At 33.2% G+C, this 22,214-nt stretch overlaps 1 long non-coding RNA gene and 1 pseudogene across 1 annotated transcript; both read left to right on the forward strand.

Moving 5' to 3' along the window:
* The first annotated feature begins 57 nt into the window (after positions 1-57).
* Positions 58-4,763, forward strand: LOC145737628 (uncharacterized). The gene is made up of 2 exons (XR_014180444.1): positions 58-705; positions 791-4,763. It is a non-coding gene; the product is annotated as an uncharacterized LOC145737628 (long non-coding RNA).
* A 4,607-nt stretch (positions 4,764-9,370) lies between these two features.
* LOC145737489 (uncharacterized) lies at positions 9,371-12,101 on the forward strand (annotated as a pseudogene).
* The last annotated feature ends 10,113 nt before the right edge of the window (positions 12,102-22,214 follow it).

The raw sequence follows: 22,214 nt of genomic DNA on the forward strand, positions 1-22,214 counted from the left end.
GCGATACGCTGCATGACGTCACAGTGGGTGCTCGGGTGTACAATATGCAATTAAAACCCAGGTGGAAGGTTGAAGGGGAGCCAGAGGGAACAGCCGTTGTCCATGGTTTGGGTCTTGTTAACTTTAGGTATCCACGAATTTCGAGTTGTTTCTTTTTTTTTAACATGTAGATTATGGCTTATACACGTATGGTAAATCCAAAACCGACCATAGGAAAACCGTGTAACGGACAGAGAAACATAGATAAATGCATGTGCAGGAAAAATATCAAGTAGGCCAAAATTTGAGCGAGTTGCCAAACGCCTAAGTATCTAATACCGTCGACAAAACCAATTTTGTTGTTGGATTGTTCCTAATTTATTTCCATTCATTTGGATAATCTGTCTTCGGTCAGCGAGCTGTATTTAGTCCGATTTCTGTCTATTTGTTTAACAATTTGAATGAAATTATTTATTTTTCATTTAGCAGTCGAATTGCTATAGCGCTACCACACCTCCCTATATTTCATCTGTCATCTGCGATTAAAATCTAACCTCAATTGTCAAATTAAAAGTAAACAAGAAATCATTTACAGTGACAGGCATATTAATACCAGAATGGACTCCTATTAGTCCAATTATTGTAAGATTTTAGGAAAACATGAACAAATAACACTATTTACACAATAGTAAGAGTTCCTCTAGTTGGTGGCCTTCTCAATTTAAGGTAGGAAACTCCCCCCAGACAATTCGTCAGTGAGAGAATAGCAGGAGACTCCCCTAGTGTAGTGTTATTAAAAAGTTATTTTTAGGTAGTGAAGCCGATTTGCTACCTTAGCCATACAACATCGCAACTTTTATTGAGTCTAGAGTCCAGTTACCAACAAAGCCACATTTAAGGAACCAGCTAACAAATGGGGTGTACAGTATTCTGTTGTTATTAGCAAAGTTACTTAGTTGAATGACAATGATATAATAAGGTGTGAAACATCTAAAAGCTTCAGTTCACTAGACAATATACAAGCTATCTGATCCAGTGTTCAGGTTGTGTTCAATCAATTTGCCAAAAGATATAATACTTAGATCAGTGCTCCATTTTAATTAAATTGTAAACAATTTTATGGTTGCTGAGCAATTTTTTGTGTGACAAGCAAGTTCATCCCCCAACTTGGTTGCTGTAAAATGAAGTGTAAAGTTGGCTAATGACTGTGCTTTTTAATTTACAGTTGTAGTTTCAGATCATGCACACAGGGTTGTAACACAGAATTCATTCTCCCACTATCTGTATTGCTAAGGAATGCAACCAAGGATGTACAGGGTGATTGATTGAATTTTGACCACCCCCTTAACTTCCATAATTTTGATTTTAGCAAAAAATGTTAAATACAAAACTAGTAGATACTTAGGTCTACTTTATTTTTAGATAAACAGTTATTACACAGGGTGTCCCTAATTTGAGTAACAAACCAAACTTATGTTTTTTTAAATACGATGACCCTCTTTTTATCCGATATTTGAATTCTACGTCAAATTCTAGGCCTAATTGATGTAAAATGTCTGTATCGATATTCAACTGTTTCCCCACCAGCGTCCTTGATTGGTTGAATTTTGACCACCCTCTTAACTTTCTTAATTTTGATTTTAGCAAAAAACGTTAATTACAAAACTAGTAGATATTTAGGTCTACTTTATTCTTAGATAAACAGTTATTATACAGGGTGTCCTAAATTTTAGTAACGAACCAAACTTATGTTTTTTTAAACACAATGACCAACTTTTTATCCGATATTTGCATTCTACGTCAAATTTTAGGAATTGATGTAAAATTTCTGTATCGATATTCAACTGTTTCCGCAGCATCTGTTACTTTAACAATGTTTCCTCGACTATGTGATTAAGAGTTAATTTAGTTACTCAAATTTGGGGCAGCCTGTATAATAACTGCTTATCTAAGAGTAAAAGTAGACCCAAATATCTATAACTGTTGCTACAACTAGTTTTTTTACTAAAATCAAAAATACGGAAGTTAAGGGGGTGGTTAAAATTCAATCAATCAAGGACGCTGCTGCGGAAACATTTGAATATCGATACAGACATTTTACATCAATTAGGCTTAAAATTTGACGTTGAATTAAAATATCGATTAAAAAGTTGGTCATTGTATTTAAAAAAATCATGTTTGGTTTGCTACTTAAATTTGGGACACCCTGTATAATAACTCTTTATCTAAGAGTAAAGTAGACCTAAATATCTACTAGTTTTGTACTTAACGTTTTTTGCTAAAATCAAAATTAAAGAAGTTAAGAGGGTGGTCAAAATTCAATCAATCAAGGACGCTGCTGCGGGAACAGTTGAATATCGATACAGACATTTTACATCAATTAGGCCTAGAATTTGACGTAGAATTCAAATATCGGATAAAAAGTTGGTCATTCTATTTAAAAAAACATAAGTTTGGTTTGTTACTCAAATTTGGGACACCCTGTAGAATAACTGTTTATCTGAAAATAAAGTAGACCTAAATATCTTCTAGTTGATGATTCACCCTGTACAAGGTGATTGATTGAATTTTGACCACCCCCTTAACTTCCATAATTTTGATTTTAGCAAAAAACGTTAAATACAAAACTAGTAGATATTTAGGTCTACTTTATTCTTAGATGAACAGTTAATATACAGGGTGTCCCAAATTTGAGTAACGAACCAAACTTATGTTTTTTTTAAATACAATGACCAACTTTTTATGTGATATTTGAATTCTACGTCAAATTCTAGACCTAACTGATGTAAAATGTCTGTATCGATATTCAACTGTTTCCGAAGCAGCATCTGTTACTTTAACAATGTTGACTCGACTATGTGATTAAGGGTTAATTTAGTTACTCAAATTTGGGACACCCTGTATAATAACTGCTTATCTAAGAATAAAGTAGAATTAAATATCTACATCTAAATTGATACAACAAGTTTTTTTACTAAAATCAAAAATAAGGAAGTTAAGGGGGTGTCCAGAATTCAATCAATCAAGGACGCTGCTGCGGAAACAGTTGAATATCGATATAGACATTTTACATCAGTTAGGCCTAGAATTTGACGTAGAATTCAAATATCGATTAAAAAGTTGATCATTGTATTTAAAAAAACATAAGTTTGTTTCGTTACTCAAATTTAGGACACCCTGTATAATAACTGTTTATCTAAGAATAAAGTAGATCTAAATGTCTACTAGTTTTGTATTTAACGTTTTTTGCTAAAATCAAATTTAAGGAAGTTAAGGGGGTGGTCAAAATTCAATCAATCACCCTGTACTTAATAACTATTATATCAAGTCTATGATTATATCAGTTCATAAAATAATGTAATATGGTTATTTGTAAGTATAATAGTGTGTTTTATCATAGGAAATACAATAACAAAAAGTTTTCAATCAACGTATCTATCTGCCACTGTAACCAAAGTGAAGGTGCAGACACACATGCTCATAAAAAGGCCTGCTTCTTAGCATATGCCAAGAATCATTGTACCCTTCAGCTGTTCACATTTCCTAGCAATAGGCATGCCTGCTTTAAGTAGACACTATGTACTTTATGGCTTGCTCATAAGCAACCGATCTTCAGATGTGCCAAAAGCATGCCCCCCTTCACCTATGCTCCAGATAGTAGGTATACTAAAAAATCTAAATACGTATTGCTATTTTATGAGCATGATATTTGTAGCAAACCATGTCCACACATGCTGCTCCACACAAGTAGCAATTGGTCAGTAATAATGTATGTATGTAATACTAATGACATGCTTTTGTGTTTTTATTGAACATGTTTGTCTGCACCTCTATTCTTAGAGTTTAGTTGATTCCTTATGATTATGAATAAAATACATAGTTAATATTTTACATAGCAAATAGGTGTTATCAAATAATAATATGGTCTAGGGGTTTTACCTTTAGGCATATTTTGGTCAAAGTATTAACTTGAGTTTTAAGCTGTAGGAGTAACATAGCATATCTCATTATATCAGAACAAGTTAAAATAAAGTAGTCAAGATAGACAATGTACACAAATGCCAACATTTTTTTTTGTTATAACCTACTTAAAAATTAAATTGGTTTCATCGAGAATATTTTTGACCTTCTAATGAATGGAAACATACACTTCTATTTTGTTTAAAAACATGCTGTTTAGTATAACTAAAGGAACTTGTGTTGACAATCTACAGTATAATGTAAAACCCACCATGTTTATAACATACAAGAGGAGAATCAAAGGGCAGTTTTATAAAAATAAATGTTACTTAATATTTTTCTTAATTTCCTTCTATTGATGTTACTGATGTAAGAAAGTTATGGAATGCTACTAAATATTTAATTTAACATTATTGAACTGTCTTTAAGTAAAAATCTGTTCTTTTAAATAGTATGTATGTAAATAAATGTATTAAAATTGTTTGTAAAAGTGTTGGTTTTTTTAAAAAGGCCACAAAATTTTAAATTTTATTTTGTAGCAGGATTCTCTCAAAATTTCAAAAATCTAGACTAGGCTAGTTTGGTACAATTAATTGAATTATTAATACATTATCATTTAGACCACTTATCTTAATAGTATTCTATTAGTTCTTTAGTACGCAAACTCGAAATCATAGTCATTATAAAACAATTATGGATAATCAAAAATTCTGAACGCAGCCTGTCAAAAGTATTCGGCCCAACTCAAAAATCAACGCGGGCTTATTTTCAAATGACATGTCGTTTATCCTTTGTTTTTCAAATAAACATTTTGTATTTGCAAATTGAAGTTTTCTTGTTCTGTTTTATTACGTCCTTATACACTACCTATTACACTATTATTATACAGTGTGACCCATTTAGAATGGAAACACCCCTATAAAATTTTAGGTTATTAACCGATTTCAATGATTTTTTTTTTGAAATAATTAGGAATGAAATGTCTATTACGGGAGAAAATTTTAAATATTTATTTCAGTTTTCAGGTCATATGACGATACTTTTTCTTGATAGAAAATGGAGAATTTTTATTAGCGATTTTTTTATTGAAAAAATTACTACGCCACTGGATCTATAGTGCTTTCAAATAGCTGTGACCAAAATTTCATGAAAATCCATTCATTAATAACAAAGTTATGACAAATTAAAATTCAAAAATCCTCTAAGCTAACGGTCACAAAAGAACACCCTGCATCAACTGTTGCCATAGAAATGGTGTTACTATTTTACTATTTACTTGTTTATTATTAATTATTAATTGATTAATTTCTAAAAAAAAAAAAAAAAAATAAATAAAAAAAATAAATAAAAAAATTTGGTCACAGCTATTTGAAAGCACTATAGATTCAGTGGCGTAGTAATTTTTTCAATAAAAAAATCGCTAATAAACATTCTCCATTTTCTATCAAGAAAAAGTATCGTAATATGACCTGAAAACTGAAATAAATATTTAAAATTTTCTCCCGTAATAGACATTTCATTCCTAATTATTTCAAAAAAAAAATCATTTAAATCGGTTAATAACCTAAAATTTTATAGGGGTGTTTCCATTCTAAATGGGTCACACTGTACTTTTTACATTACTGAATATTTATTAATTAGATAAGTGAAATAAATTACCTAATTAACGGTTTGCGCCCCAGATAAAGGTAAGGCTTAAAATGCTTTTAAAATTACATTTTTGGCAAAATTTTTTGAGAGAGAGAACGAGTACAAATTATTAAATGGTACTATTCTGGTGGTACAGTGGAGGAAATTATCGGAAGATTCATATTTATGTTTGAAAATCGACCTGTGCCAGCGAGTACGACAATTAAAGATATGGTCTATAGATTTGAAAATACTGGGTGTACGCAAAACTGTACCAAATGTAGAGATCACGATTTTCCGCAGCCTCCCGAAGGTATCCGTCATCCTCGAAATGAAAATCAAGAGCAGCGCGAAACGGCAGTTTACAGTTTGGCAGAAGTCAACTTCCCATGTAATAGTACTGCTATTACTGCGGAGCTTGTCATTGCACGAACTACTGTGCGAAATATTTTAAAACGGAACAAGTACCGGTGCTATAAGTTACGCACAACACAAGAAATATTTCCGGAAGACTGCGAAAAACGAATGTTGTTTTGTGAAGACATTATTGAAAGGTCTAACCAAGACAACACTTTCATAGCTAATATTTTATTTACCGATGAGTCCTCTTTTTCCTTGCATGGTCATCACAATCCATCCGTTACTGTGGCTTATTCAAGGGAAAATAGGCATATAAGCGTACCTATTCGGACTCAATATCCGCAAAAGGTCAATGTTTGGGCTGGCATTTTAAACAATCATATTATAGGATCTTTTTTTATTGATGGAAACTTAAATGCCAATAAGTATTTAAACCTTTTAAGAGAGAACGTGCTACCAGCTGTACATAATCTGAACATTAACTTGCAGGAAATCTGGTTCCAGCAAGACGGTTAGTAGGTACAAGCATTTTTGCACCAAACATTTCCAAATCGTCTGATTTGCAGAAATGGTACTGTCAATTGGCCTCCTCGATCGCCCGACCTCGCCCCAAATGACTTCTTTCTTTGGGGGCATGTAACCCAAAAACTTTACGGTCATCGTCATATGAGGGCTGAGGATTTAGGCCAATTGCGACAGAAAATAGTTGAAATACTAGGTTCTATTTCTAATCAAACTTTCATTAACGTGCGTCAGGAATTTTATGACAGGTTAGGCTACTGCTTGGCTAAAGCAGGAGATTTATTTGAGAACGAAATCAAATAAATGTTACGTTATTATTATTCTCTTACCTATCATTCCTTTCGAGTTTTCTGCTGTTCTTGCCACTTCTGCATAAACAATTTGTTATAAGCGTCCCTAAAGAAAGAAATCTGGTGCTCAAATCTGGCATACTGGCCAGTTAACAGTACCATCACGCCAATCCACCGTAAGAAAAAAAGAATGAGTTGGACAGCCGCCATGTTAATACCAACACATGGTCATTCGTCGATTTAAATTTATTTCTTTATTTTCTTCGTTCTCTCTTAAGAAGTAGCGTATTTTGTCGCGTTAATATTTCCATCAATAAAAAAGACCAATATTATCGCCCACAATGTCACACCAAACATTAACCATTCAAGGTAGGGACCTTTATTTTTCAAAAAAGACAAAAATAATAAAATGTTCTTGCGAAGCGAAGCAACGACAATTTAAGTTTTTTTTTTGAAAAACGTACATTCATCATACACATAGGGTCAACTGACCAGTCAGTGAACTTCACCTAGTAAATGAACAAAATCCCACATTTTAGCCAAAAACAAGAACTCCTTACAAAATATTATATTCCTCTCTTTCTCTAATGCTAACTGCGCATATCAACTACGCCGTTCATTTATTGGAATTTCAAACAAGTGCAACCAGTGTTGCCAGACCTACTGTTTTAACAGTAGATTTACTGTTTTAACCTTCAACCTTCTGTTCTACTGTTTCCATGATAAAATCTACTGAAAAAATTACTGAGTACAACATGCGGAAAAAAGTGGTATTCTTCCCTCTCTACTACGATTTTACCATCAAAAGTCCAAAGAATAGCTAATAAGTAATAATATAATAATTATTACCAACCGGCGGCGATGTTTACAAATTTTTTAGGCCATTGACCACCACTGCCATCTATGATGTATACTCGATAAAACAATGACGTTAATAGGCAATCTGGTCCCCGTAGTTGATTGTGTATCCTGTATTTTTTTACTGTTTACATCATTTTACACGTACCGAACGTTTAGTGACTAAGCTTGGTTTTGTTAAAAACGTCTAACGATTTGTTTTAGAAATAGCCCAGCCGAAGATGAGCAGGTACTTAACTTTTGTAAATTTTAATGTTAGTCCCTACTTAAATTGTAAAATATTTCTAGTTCCGAGGATGGTTTGTCAGGTGGGGAAGGGCCGTCTACTAGCAAAACCCCTGCAAAAAGAGCAAAGTATGATCAGAAATACAGACGCGATTGGGAAAAAGATGTGCCTATTGGCAGGTTGGCTAAGACAAGGAAAAACAACACGGAGGCATTTTGCACTGTCTGCAATAAAGCTATTAATATCGGTTCCACTGGCAAACAAATCTTGTTGCGACATAAAGAAAGTGCTGTTCACTTAAAATTATCAAAATCTGCCAAGAAACAGCCCACGTTAACTTCCATGAGTAGTTTTAAAAAGACAAGTTCGCTTGAAGAAGCAGTTAAGAAAGCCGATATACATTTGGCCGCCTATGTTGCTGAACATAACATATCATATAATGCAATAGATCATTTGCCAAAGTTAATAAAAGAAATTTGCCCCGACTCAGAGATTGCCAAGCAAATTCAGTGTGGCCGTACCAAATGCTCAACAATTGTTAAAAACGTAATTGGTAAACAGAATGAGTTGGACGTTAGGAGTATTTTACAAACCAAAAAGTTTTCAATAATCATTGATGAGTCGACAGATAGGTCATGTACAAAGCATTTGGCGATAGTTTGTAGGTATTTCGATGATGAAAGTAAAAGGTAACTGTTTTATCAGATTTTTAGATTACTTTTAAGTAATAACAATTTTAGGATTTGCGACACCTTTCTAACACTAATACCTATGAAGGACGCTAGGGCACAAGATATTTATGGAAATATTATTAGCTATTTTCTGAACAAAAAAATACCATATAAAGAAAATCTAATTGGCTTTGCCTCAGATGGTGCAAGTGTGATGACAGGCAAGTACAATTCTGTGATGAGCCGATTTAAAGAAGAAGTGCCGAACATATTCTTAATGCGTTGCATCTGTCATAGTTTTCATCTATGTGCCTCGGCTGCATGTGAAAAATTACCTAGAGGGGTTGAAGATATAGTTAGGGACACATACAACTTTTTCTCCAACAGTCCTAAACGAATTGAATCTCTGAAAGAGTTTCAGAACTTCACAAATACAAAAATTCATAAATTACTTCATCCTTCACAAACTAGTTGGTTATCTTTGGAAAGTGCTGTGGTAAGATTATTAGAGCAATATGATTCTTTAATTTTATTTTTCACAGATACGTTGTTTACCGAGCGACTTCTTACGGCAGAAGCAATTTTAACTCGATTGAAAGATCCACTAACAAAATGTTTTCTAGAATTTCTGGAGTTTGTATTACCGTTCTTCAATAATATGAACAAAGAAATGCAATCTTCTAATCCAAAAATACACAAAATGCATGCAAATTTATCTAGTATTTATAAAACATTATTAGAGTGCTTCATAAAAAGAGAGGTAATTCTTACGACACCGATAGAAAAAATAAATTTTAAAAATCCACATAATTATCACCAGTTAACAGACGTTTATTTGGGCGCTAAAGTGGCTTTATCTGAGAAAAATTTAACCAGTGAGCAAAAACACATTCTGCGTACACGTTGTTTGGATTTTTTTGTCGAAAGTTGCGTTCAAATTAATTTAAGATTTGATTTTAGTAACGATATTTTCAAAAACTTAGCGATTATAGATCCGATTAATGTAATAGCTGGTAATACCCCTAGTATTGTTCCCTTAGCACAGCACTTTCCGAATATAATTAGGGACTCGGAAATACAGACACTAGATAATGAATGGCGTTTACTACGTAATACAACGATCGGTTTAGATCATTCAGCCAGTATAGAACACTTTTGGGTTACTGTTAAGAATAAGTGCTTTGGAGACAACTCTCCTATGTTTTTAAATCTTTCAAATTTTGTATTAAATTTATTGTGCTTACCTCACTCTTCTGCTAATGTTGAGAGACTTTTTTCGCAAGTCAACTTATTAAAAACTGACTTACGGAATAAGTTATCCACAAGTAGCATTATAGGGTTGCTGCATAGTAAAAGTTTTTTGTCGAGGTCAAATAAAAACTCGTGTTTCAATTTCGACAGTAAAGATTTAATCAAGTGGCACAACTCGAAAATGTACAAAAAAGAATCCGAGCTGACGGACTCGGAATCAGAATTAGAATAATTTTTTGGTTAAGTATTTTTTACTTCCTACGTTTTAATTTTACATTAAGTTTAGCATAAATGTGAGAATTTATTTTTTGTTGATATATTTTTGTGTTATTTTTAAAACTGAGTATTTAATAAATAATCTACTGTTCATATACATCAATCTACTGTTTTTTTTTACGCCGTTCTACTGTTCGGTGAAATAAGTATCTGGCAACACTGAGTGCAACAGTGATATGTAAAATCTCGAGCGACGAGGTGGTGGCACTGCGTGATTCCTGTGGACGCCATATTTGTTAGCGGTGAGTAAAAAACATGTGCTAACCAAAACTTATTTTAAAACTTTAAAATTCAATAAAACCATCTGCTGTAGCTTTGTTAACACTCTATATACATTTAGCAAGTATCTTTTCATCCAGGGAAATTAATATTGCATACATTTATTTTAATAATTTCTATGTTCAATTAATAGACCGACGAAATCATCAAAAGCTAAAGAATGAACATTGTGTTCATTTACTGGGTTTTGGCGCAATTTTCAGAAACATTGTAAAATGAGCCTTATAGTAAGCTAATATTCGTAGGCAAGTTCCTTATTTAGATACTTTTAGTCTAGTCATGTAAAATCCAGTTATTGAACGCCATAATAACCTGTTCATTAAGTGGTGTTCATTCATTAGGTGTGTTGGTTTTTCGCTTCAATAATGAAAAGTGGGAACCTATTTAATATTTGATTACTAATTTCACTCACATCTTTTCAGATGGCAGCCAAATATTTACGTTTTAAATACTCTGAGGAAGACTTAGCCAATGCACTTGCTGAAATTAACTCTGGAAGCATCACCTTAAACAAAGCGTCTTCAAAGTATTTAATCCCGAAATCAACACTTCATAACAAAATAACTGGTAAAGTTCCTAACGCACGAAAAATGGGCCCTTCGCCAATTTTAACTTATTCGGAGGAAGAACGAATCAAGAAATGGATTTTGGATAAAGCCAAGTTAGGATTTCCTATGCACCCGAATGAAGTAAAAGACTCAGTTCAAAAGGTTTTAAAGATTGCGTCTAGACCAAACCCATTTCTTGATGACAGACCAGGAGATAAATGGTTGAAACTATTTTTACAACGGCATCCTGAAATATCAAAGCGAAACACGGAAATAATTTCTAAGAGCCGGGCTTCAGTAACAGAAACTGCAATTAGCCAATGGTTTTCCGAGCTAAAAAAGTTTATTGACGATAAAAATATAATGGACATGATGACCGATCCAAACAGAATATATAATGCAGATGAGACTGGCATGCGAACATGTATGAAATCAGGATTAGTTTTGGGCCCGAGGAGCAGTTTTAAAAACCTTTACGAAATAGCATCTGGGAACGAAAAGGAATCTATAACCGTGCTATGTAATTATAGTGTAGCAGGCGTTGCCGTTCCGCCAATGATCGTCTTTCCATATAAAAGAATACCAAAAGAGCTGTCGTTGTCCGTTCCAGCAGAATGGGCTATTGGCAGATCCGACTCGGGATGGATGACCTCAGCAACATTTTTCGAGTATATTGCAAATGTATATTTATATATGTATTTTTCCTTGGCTGTTAAGAGTGAGAATTGTTTTTCCGGTTATTTTATTCATAGACGAACATAAGTCTCACTACAACATGGAGCTGCACGAGTTCTGTATAGAGAAGGGAATAATTCTCTATTGTTTATACCCTAACTCAACTCATATCTTGCAATCCTGCGACGTCAGTATTTTTCGACCCCTTAAGGCAGAATGGAAAAAAGTGTGTCGAGAACACAAACAGAGTTCAAATACGCATATTACACGTCATAATTTTAGTTTGCTTTTTAAAAAAGCATTTGATAATGCTTGTAAGGTCACCACAATTACAAATGGATTTAAGATTTGTGGTTTGTTTCCACTCAACCCGGATGCGGTAGATTACACCAAGTGTATATCTACAAGGCGCAAAGAAATCTTTGGGCTTGAAAATAAAGCTACAAATCAAGATTATGACTCTTGCCTTAAAGTGTTGGAAGAATTTTTAGAGAAAGATAAAATTAACGAGTATGAAAATAGACTTAATGATTGTGAACAAGAAGACATGTATGTACTTATTTTGGAGACTTTGTAAACAAAAGGCAGGACAAGAACAAGCCCCCATCACTGATGAATCGAATCGAGATACATATTTACCCAACTTATACAAAGATCCTTTAAATGAGTCATTTATAAATGACCTACCTTTAGAAATAAATGGAATTGTATATACACCAGTTCCAATAAGCCCTCTAAATAATACTTATGGTACTATAGAAGAAGATGTTCTACTTTAAAACATCTGCACGGATGTCATAGGACTTAACCCCAACAGAGCCTCAATCGAGCCTGATCTAGATGCTGTTAATAAAAAACTAAAAGTCAACAATGATGTAAATACTCAAAACTGTGATAGTACTAATGTCTGCAGGGAATTTCTAGATGATGTTCTGAATAAGATATTTGATACAATCGATAATGTTCGCACTGTACCTGAAGAGGCATTTGATAAGACTGACACAAAATGTGATACTAAATGTAAGGTTAATATAATTTCAAATATTGTTATAGGAAATGCTCAAGAAACTGTACTTAATAACCTCTGGAATGAACATCTATATTGGCCACAACAAGAAAACAAACCAAAGAACAAAGTTAACAGTCGTGTGATAATGCCATTTGCCATAACTTCCGATAACTGGGCCCAGTATCATAAGGAACAAGAAATGAAGAAAAATTTAAAATGTGAAGAAGTAAAAAAGAGGAAAGTTGAAAGAGAGGAAAAGAAAAACCAAAAAGAAAAAAGTGGTAATATTAAAAACGCAAAAAATAGTCGAAAACGTAAAATGGAAAACATTTCAAAAAATGAGTCTACAACGCTGCAAACAAAAAAAAGAAGAGAAACAAGACAACTTTCTGAAATAAATAAGTGTGAAACAACAACTTTGGGCGAACAAGGAATAATAGGACAATTGAATCAAGGACTTCAAAATAGCGACAATGGCGATATTAATCGGAAATCTAAGAAGCAGAAATCGGCTGCAACCAAAATATTTATTATCAATGACTATGTGGCGGTTAGATATGGAAACAAAGTATACCCTGGAAAAGTGATGAGTATAACTGAAGATGAGTATAAAATAAGCGTAATGGAAAAAAAATTACAAACAAATGGCAATGGCCAAAAGTACCTGATAAAATCTGGTACCAGAGTAAACAAGTGTTAAAAAAAATTCCTGAACCAAAACATATTTCAAATGGTTTATTTTCTGTGGAAATGTGAAGTTTTTTATAAAGTATTACTAGCTTCTAAGTAAATATATGTTTTTAAAAAAATTGTATTTTTGTGTAATAAAATAAAATGTTCATTTATTGGAGTTTTGTTGTTCAATGATTAGGTTGATCTGTTCATTTACTAGGAATTGTGACATTGTTACACAAATACTAAATAATATTAAAACCAGTTATCCTCCATATAGTACTGTTTCCATAATACTTAGGAGAATAAACAAACAAATTAATATGTAAAAAAATGTAAGTACATTTCAACCTTATTCATAATTTTCAATAAATGTAAAAGAAGAAGTAGCCTTAATCGTTCATTTACTGGTCAGTTGACCCTATCCAATTATCTAAAAGAAAACTTTTTGACGTATTAATGTCTTACCCGACAAAAAAAATATTGTTAAATATTGATGACAGGACTCAACGCGTAATCTTATATGCGAAAAATATTACCAGTTGTCCTCAGACATTACTTAAGGTAATAAAGCAAAAGACTTCTCGTTTCATGTCAGAATTTATGGCAAAGATAAAAGCTGCTCAGTATAAAAAGGATCGATTTATTACTGAAAATTCAAAATGGCTGGAAGGTACTATAACATTTCCTATGTTCTTACAATCCTCCAACAAATGCAAGCCAAGAATTGGAAGACCTACAAACGATTTTTTACACAGTAGCGAGAGAACCAAAAGAAACAAAACTAAATTAATTGGTTCTACAATGAGTTCAGCTGAACTGACATATGCCGCTCAAATGAGCCTTAGAGCTGAGGGAAGTGTCGACGCTGCAGCCATAGTAAAAGAAGTAAAGTTTAGTACACCTACTCGAGCGTCGAAATATAGACAAGCATTCAAAAGACGAGAAGGGGAATCACTGTATCTGTCTGAAGATAAAGCTTTATCCGTATTAATAGAAGCTAAATTGACTAGACATCAATACAATATTATTAGAGAAGCAGATAAAAAGAAATTTCCGTCTTACAAGAAAATTCAGGAGGCTAAAAAACGTTGTTATCCGTCAAAAGAGCATATGCAAATAAACGGCAAAGTGGCCGAGGTAAAGCTACAGGCACTTCTCGATAATACTGTGAAACGCATTGTTGAAGTTCAGCAAGAGGTATTGCATTCAGTTACTGAAAATGACGACATTCGATTAACATTGATTTCTAAGTGGGGATGTGACGGAACTTCTGGTCAAAGCCAATATAAACAAAAATATAACTACGATGAAGAGTTTGATGATGCCTCTATATTTATAACATCCTTTGTACCTCTTCGATTAATATATGAAACCCCTGAAAAACATATAGTTATTTGGCAGAACCCAAGAACCAGCTCACCACGATTTTGCCGGCCAATTAGGATACAATTTATCCACGAAACTCCTGTCATCATCGTTAGAGAAAAAACATATATAGAAAATCAGATAAAAGAGCTTCAGGCTACAAATATAAACTTAGGAGGAAAGCTTCTCAATATATCTCATAGTTTATTATTTACCATGATTGACGGAAAAATTTGCAATGCGGCATCGTCGACAACGTCTACACAAAAATGTTATATTTGTAGAGCAACATCAACATCTTTTAACAACATTGATCTAGTTCTGAAAAGAGAAATTAAGCCATCAACTTTGTCATTCGGTCTTTCTAGTTTGCATGCCTGGATTCGGTTTTTTGAGTATTTGCTACATTTGTCCTATAAAATGCCAATTAAAAAATGGCAAGCAAGAGGTGTGGACCATAAGAAGGTAGTTGCTGAAACCAAAAGAAAAATTCAGGAGCAGTTTAAAACGCGAATGGGTTTGATTGTTGATCGCCCAAAACCTGGATTCGGTAGCTCAAACGATGGAAATACTGCCAGGCGATTTTTTGAAAATGTATTTATATCCTCTGAAATTACTCGTATTGATGCAGATATCACAAGACTAAAAATTATTCTGCAGACCATATCATCTGGCTTTAAAATAAATATAGATAGGTTTAAAATATTTAGCCTGCAAACAGCTAGATTATTAGTCGAAAGATACCCATGGTACAACATGCCCGCAACTCTCCACAAAATTCTTGTACATGGACCAGATATTATTAAGTCGTTTTGCCTCCCTATCGGACATTTATCCGAGGAAGCCCAAGAGGCGCTAAATAAAAGCATCAAGCAATACAGGGAAGGTTATGCTCGTAAATGCTCTAGGCAGCAAACACTTGAAGATGTGTTTAAAAGACTTTTGGTAACATCGGATCCGGCAATTTCTAGTATACGAAAATTACCCAAGAAGAAAAGCAAGTCATTTGAGAAGGAAGTTCTGGACTTACTTTCCCCAGAAGAAGATGAATCGGAAACTGATCAAATGAACTCTAGTGATGAGGGCAGTGCTTCTGATGTGGAACTGTGTTAAGTTTTGTTTTGAATAGGACTTTGTGATACATAAAAATGTCAGCATATTGTTTATGAAATGTTCACATTATTTCTCTACTTTTTGCTGTTCGACTTTTGTTAATTAAATTATTTTATTTTTTAGTTGTTTTTATATAATTTAGTTACCTAAAAATTTTCCTATTTTCCTCTGTTAATCATTTTACTTGAAGAAACGAGGCGAGGCGAGGCCGAGGCCGAGGTTATTTCAGCAGCAGAGGTAATTTCACAATTTAAGGATGTGATCATGTATTGTTATGTATGTGTACCTCTAAAACAAGCAAAATAAAAAATAAACTATTATTATATTATTTCTCAAAATCGATTAGAATAAATATATTTTTTGAGTAGAAATTTATTTGACCAATAAAAGAAATTCTAACTAATGCCGAATTTAAGAAAAAAAACTCTCTGAATCAAGATACTCAATAAAAATATAGGTATTTTCTTTAAAATCAAGTCCAGGAAACAAACTCACATTTGTTTTTTTTCTGAATATTTTAATGATGCAGAAAAAATTATAATAATCATAGAATTTTACCCAGTTTTATGTTATAATTATGTCAAATTTAATAAATTAAATATTATTTTTAATGCCAAACCTTTAATTTATTAGAATTCTGGTAATAAACATTTCTGCCACAAATTTAGAATCTTGCCCCTCTGTGCATCGTTGGAAAGGGTATTTAATAAGGAATTAATTGCACTATTTTATTTGTACATTTGCTTTGAATTGAGACCATATGATATACATGATAGCATATGAGAATAATTAAGAAAAATGGCCATTGTTATTATAAAAGATAAAAATAAAAACATTTTTTTGTTATTTTGGTCAAACTGCTGATAACACTACCGAATACTTGTTTTCCATTCCATGCTTTTGCCAGTCGGTCAACTTGTAAGTTCGTTTTGAAGGAACATTGTCAATATGGTTTACACGACTGCCGAAAGAATAGAAATTGTACGTTTTTAATTCAAACATAACGACTGTGCACGAGCTGCCGCGCGCGCTTTCAATGCAATCCATCCAGATAAATTAATTGGTCATCAGTATGTCTTAAAGACGATGCAAAAATTCATGGAAACTGGTTCAGTGACAAACAAAAAACATTAACCTGAAAGACTAATTCTAATTTTCAAATGCATGTTTTGGATTCAAACAGTTTAGATACAGTTTCAGTCTTACCGCTTCGTGCTTTCTTTTATTAGGATCAAATTTTAAAAATGAATTGCATCTAAATATTGAATGACTTGATTTACAGTAAAAACAAGTAAATTTGTTATTGCTATTTGTTAGTAATGAGTACGATTTTTGAACTTTTAATTAAAATTTCTATTATTGTTTCATTTTGATTTTTATTACTTTTTGTACTCACAGTTTCACGTTTCTCTAAAAACTCACATTTCTCTTTAACAAAAACGAGCTGGGTGGTCAAGTTTTGTAACCATTAAATAAACAAGTAACACTGACCACTGATCTGTGGGTTGATTTAATGCTTTTAAACCTTAAACATTTTTATTAAATAAATCAAATAAGCTACGCAATTCAGTATGTGATTCTTTGACTACCGAAGGCGCTTTAAATAAACCATTGACAAAATTAAAAATAATTAGTCTATTATTTTCGTAGCTGTCTTTTAACATGTTTACGGCAATACTATAATTATCTTTTGTAGTTTTAATGTACTCTAACATCAAGGTGTGCTTTTAAATAATAAAACTTGTGCAATTCATCCATTGATGAGTTTTGATCAATTATTGAATAAAATGCGTCTCGAAATTCCAACTTATGAATTGTTTATAATGTTTGGTAATTTTATTGAAAACCCCGTAACACGTCGCTGGGAATTATGTGATTTCGGTCGGGAGATGTTATCAATTGACTCTATTTTATGATGATTTGACAATATCAGTGAAGCACGCGCACTTATTTCATAAAATAAATCTTAAAATTGATATCTTCCTGGTTTTTCTTGACTAATATTATCAGCTGATAATGCCAATTCATCATCGGTGTCAATAACAATTATATTTCGTCCTGGTGGTCCCCTAAACTCATCACACAATGGTTGAGTGCGTGCTAAACGACTATCTAATTGCAATAAAGCACTATTATCAACTTGGACGAGATCAAACAATTCAACACACTCTTTAAAACGAGTTAAAGATTGTTTAATAACTAGTTTTTTTTTTAATTGCAAACGATTAAAATGGTCTCTAAGGTCCTTCATTTTGTCTTGATTTTATAATTTGAATGTAATTATTTTTATAAGCCTTCGTCGAGTCAAGTTAATGTAAGTAAGTGTTATCAAATTGAGCCAAATTCAAGACTTACTGTTCTTTCTGGTAGATTTTCCCTTTTGGTTTGCTTACTGTAACCCACGGTGATCGTCGTCACATGTCAATTTACCAGCCGCTTCTGGAAATCCAGGTCTCCAAGTTTTCAATTCCACCCTTCAAGGTTATCGCCGAGGCTTGACGACACTCTAATCAAAGTCTCTAATCTTTCAATAACGTTTCGTCTTATGTCTGATCGCTATTCGGCTTTAAGGACCATGTTCTTTCTCCAAGTGGACTGTATTAATTAAACTGGTGGAAAAGTCAAATCCACAACTAATAATCTTAAAATTTAATTACGGTTTTAAACCAGAAAGAAATCAACTGTTGTGCGAGTCTTTCCATTCTCTCGCAGACTGCACATAACTTATCGCGGGCGAACCTCCGCGATGTTGCCGACTTTTTAAAGAGTTAGCAATCTAGTAACGAAGGAATTTTTTTTTGATAAACAAAACCTCACCAATTATATCGCTGTTTACCGAATGATGCGATATCAATGGTGCTGTTCCTAGATTTTGGGACGCCATTTGAACGTTCTAGCTTATATAGTTGAGTACAGATGTCACTACATGTGGTACAACAGCTATAGGTTATAGTTAACAGGTTGAACGGTTCGGCCGCTAGGAAGCGTCAAATTTGACTCGTTTTTTTATGTCTTTTTTGGTGCATCTTTTCTTACAATCGTCAATAACTAGGTTATTTGCAACACTTTGTATAAACTTTTGTAAGTCAATGAATAGCCAATGAAATAAGCTTTCTATTGACGTATAAAAGTTGATTGGTTAGTGCTACGGATTCGAAGCTAGAGAGAGTCAACATTTTTAGATTGAAATTATATAATTTATAATTCTTCGTTGTTTTCCAATGGATTTAATTTATGTTTAAATTTAAATGGAAGAAGTTTAAAAATTATTTATAATATAATTAGTACGAAATAGTATTTTTTTATTTGTTTACTTTTAATACTAATGCTAATAGTTCGGTAGCGGGTTAAAATTCAGGTTAGCTTAGTTAATTAGTTAGATTAGGTACTGCAAGTGTATATTTTATTTTTATTTTACATAAAATAGTAAATATCTCAGAAATGGATACAGATAGGTATAACCGGAAGTTTTGAATTTTTGTTTCTTATTTTAGCATATTGATTTAGTGACATAAAATAGAACAGGATTCAAATACACTAGCTTCGCACAAGCTTGCCAATGGAAACCACGATTTCTGCCGTTAATAAAGTGAAAGAGTAAATAATTATTGCAAAAAGAGAAAATCAAATATATGTATTTTATCGTAAATGAACACTACAAAAACAGTAACTAAAACAAAAAGCGATTATCAAACTTTCGAAACAACACCCAAACTGAAAGCAGAAAGCTAGCTAACAAAACTGATACCTGAGTTTAGCTGTTACCTTTATTTAAAAAAAGTGTAGTTTACGATTTGGGTCGTTTTATGACAGGACCTTCTTTTGATGGGCGCTCCCAAATAGAAGTACATATTTTTTAGTCACGAAGCTGAAACTGTTAGAGTCATCTTTCATTTTTCGGGACTCACCATGATGATTTCGGTTATTTGAGAAGACCGGAATTTAGACATAGTTGAGCAATTCGAAGTTCAATGAAATGTTGCTTCTTCCTCTACAACATGGCAAAATTATATTTGAGATACGACGTATTGGTTTTTGGTTTCCATCGTCACTTTTATTAGTCTAATGGGCGTCATATTCTATTTTTAACAATGTTAATTCAACTTGTTTTCTGATTACAGTGCTGTTTCAGAAATTATGTTTTTCGACGACTGACTTTGAAAGTACCACATGTACGCTTCCATTTAACAGCAGAAAGTAGTTATTTGCCGCGCGCGAGCAGAAAATGAATCATTTTCTGCTCTAGAGCATTTTCGCTTTCTACTAACAATCTACTCACCAACTTTTTCGGCGTTTCCATAACAACGCTTGACATACCTGTTTGAAATAAACACATTCCGTCAAAGTGATTTATCGGTGACAATAAGTTCGAGCTACGAAAATGATGTGAGTTGTCCTTCCACTCCACCTCACAGCAGTCATCGTAAAAAAGTACTTTTGCCGCTTTTACATGATTGCAGCGTGAGGCGAAGCCGAAAAAAAACGGACTAATTTTTATGTTAATTTTTGTATAGGTACTGTAAATAATAGGTAGAACGTGAAACTGAGTATTTTCTTTTTGTACTCATATTCTACAAATATCTGATACCAATATAATTGTATTATATCACGGTCAGAAAAACCAAATGGTCGATAGCCCTTTTCATTATTAGGAAATATATATGAGATATATGCAATGGTAAATAATTTAATGGCGTATTTATTGGGTCAAAATAATCCGATTTACCACAACTTACCTCAGACGAAAAGTCAAGGGAAACAGAAATACAGGGGGTCAAAGTAATTTTTTTAAAATAGTATTTTTCAAATAACTTTCAAAAAACTTAAGTAATGGTAAATAATTTAATAGCGGCTTTCTGGGATCAAAATAATTCGATTTAGCACAACTTACCTCAGACCAATCGTCAACGAAAATAGATATATAGGGGGTCAAAGTAATTCTACGATATTTCGTATCCCCGACCAATTCAACGATTCGGAATATTTTTATTTAAGTTATTTCTCACTTGCAGTGACTAAGTATACCTTTTCTGTTCAGAAAATATTGGATAACAGATACTCTGATGTCAGTTGTCACTTCGCTTTACCAGAAAAAAGTTAGAGCGATTTAAAAGCAAACCATTTATTGTAGATGGCGCCCTCTATAAGCTAGCACCCTCAGAAACATTGGAATACCTAATTTTAGTGAAAAACTCCTTGAATTTTAAAAAAATAACTTTGATCTCCTGTATTTCTGTTTCCGTTAACTTTTCATCTAAGGTAAGTTGTGCTAAATCGTATTATTTTGACCCAATAAATACATACCAGGTGTACAAGAGCACCCTGGACATAGGAGATTAACATGGGAAAACGGTTTTGATTTTTTTGCGCCTGTACGGTTGATTTGATTGAAAAACCGTACGAGCAACAATGACCTGTTTACCCGTTGCCCGACAACCGCCTATACAGTGCAGGCTAAAAGTTTAAATTTTCTCATTTTTGTTCGTGTTTTACGACGAAAGGGCTCAAGTTAGAGATCTGAAAAAAAATCAAATCAACCGTACAGGCGCAAAAAATTCAAAACCGTTTTCCCATGTTAATCTCCTATGATGTCCAGGGTGCTCTTGGACACCTGGTATATAATATTAATTTCTCTTGCTGTTGCTGTTGATTGTTTTGAGTTATTTTAATCGAAGCAATTGTTTTTTGAGCAAATTTTTTCCCCTTGAGGGGGGTGAAGAGAGGGGGGTTTTGTCTGATTTTTTTCAGCATTTCATTTTTTTTGGGGTGTTGCCTAAGTTGTGTGAAAATTTCATTGAAATCGCTTGAGTAATAACGACCGGAGAGCAAAAAATTTCGAAACTGTCCCACAAATCAGTAACAATTGATATGTCCTAAAGAATTTACAACAAAACTGTCTAAAACACGCCAAAACAGTAAAAAATATAATTTTTTAACACTCTAAAAGATTGTCTGAAAATTTTAGTTTAGTGTCCAAAAAATTAATTTTTTGCAAAAAATGTCCTAAAAATATAGGGTTATGTCAGTGTCCTAAAACAATAATTTTAAACGAGAGTGTTAAAAAACTATTAGGTTAGGTTAGTGGCCAGAAAAACTGTCAAAAACAATTTTTAAAGGTAAAAAAAACAATTAAATATACAGAGTGAACCAAAAATTTATATATATCGAGTGGCTCAAGAAACAACAGTGCGCGCGGGCGCTTTAGCTACGGATGGCGGCCATTTTATCCCTCTTCCTGGTATGCGTGTCCACGTGCTTGATCATGTGATCCTTCCTGATAAAGCCCTTGCCGCATATCTCGCACACGTACGGTTTCCTGCCCGTGTGACTGCACAAGTGCCTTCTCAAATCCGCTTTGTAATTAAACGTTTTTGGGCACATATCGCACTTGTGCGGTTTATCGCCCGCGTGTTTCTTCGTATGTCGTTTGTAGGTTTCATCATCAGGAAACCGTTTACCGCACCGAGAACACTTGAACGGTTTATCGCCATTATGGAAGGTGTTGTTGTGTTGAGTGAGATAACAGGG

This window comes from Ips typographus, linkage group LG14, assembly GCF_016097725.1.
Source record: "Ips typographus isolate SLU linkage group LG14, UJ_Ityp_2.0, whole genome shotgun sequence".
NCBI classification, from domain to species: Eukaryota; Metazoa; Arthropoda; class Insecta; order Coleoptera; family Curculionidae; genus Ips; species Ips typographus.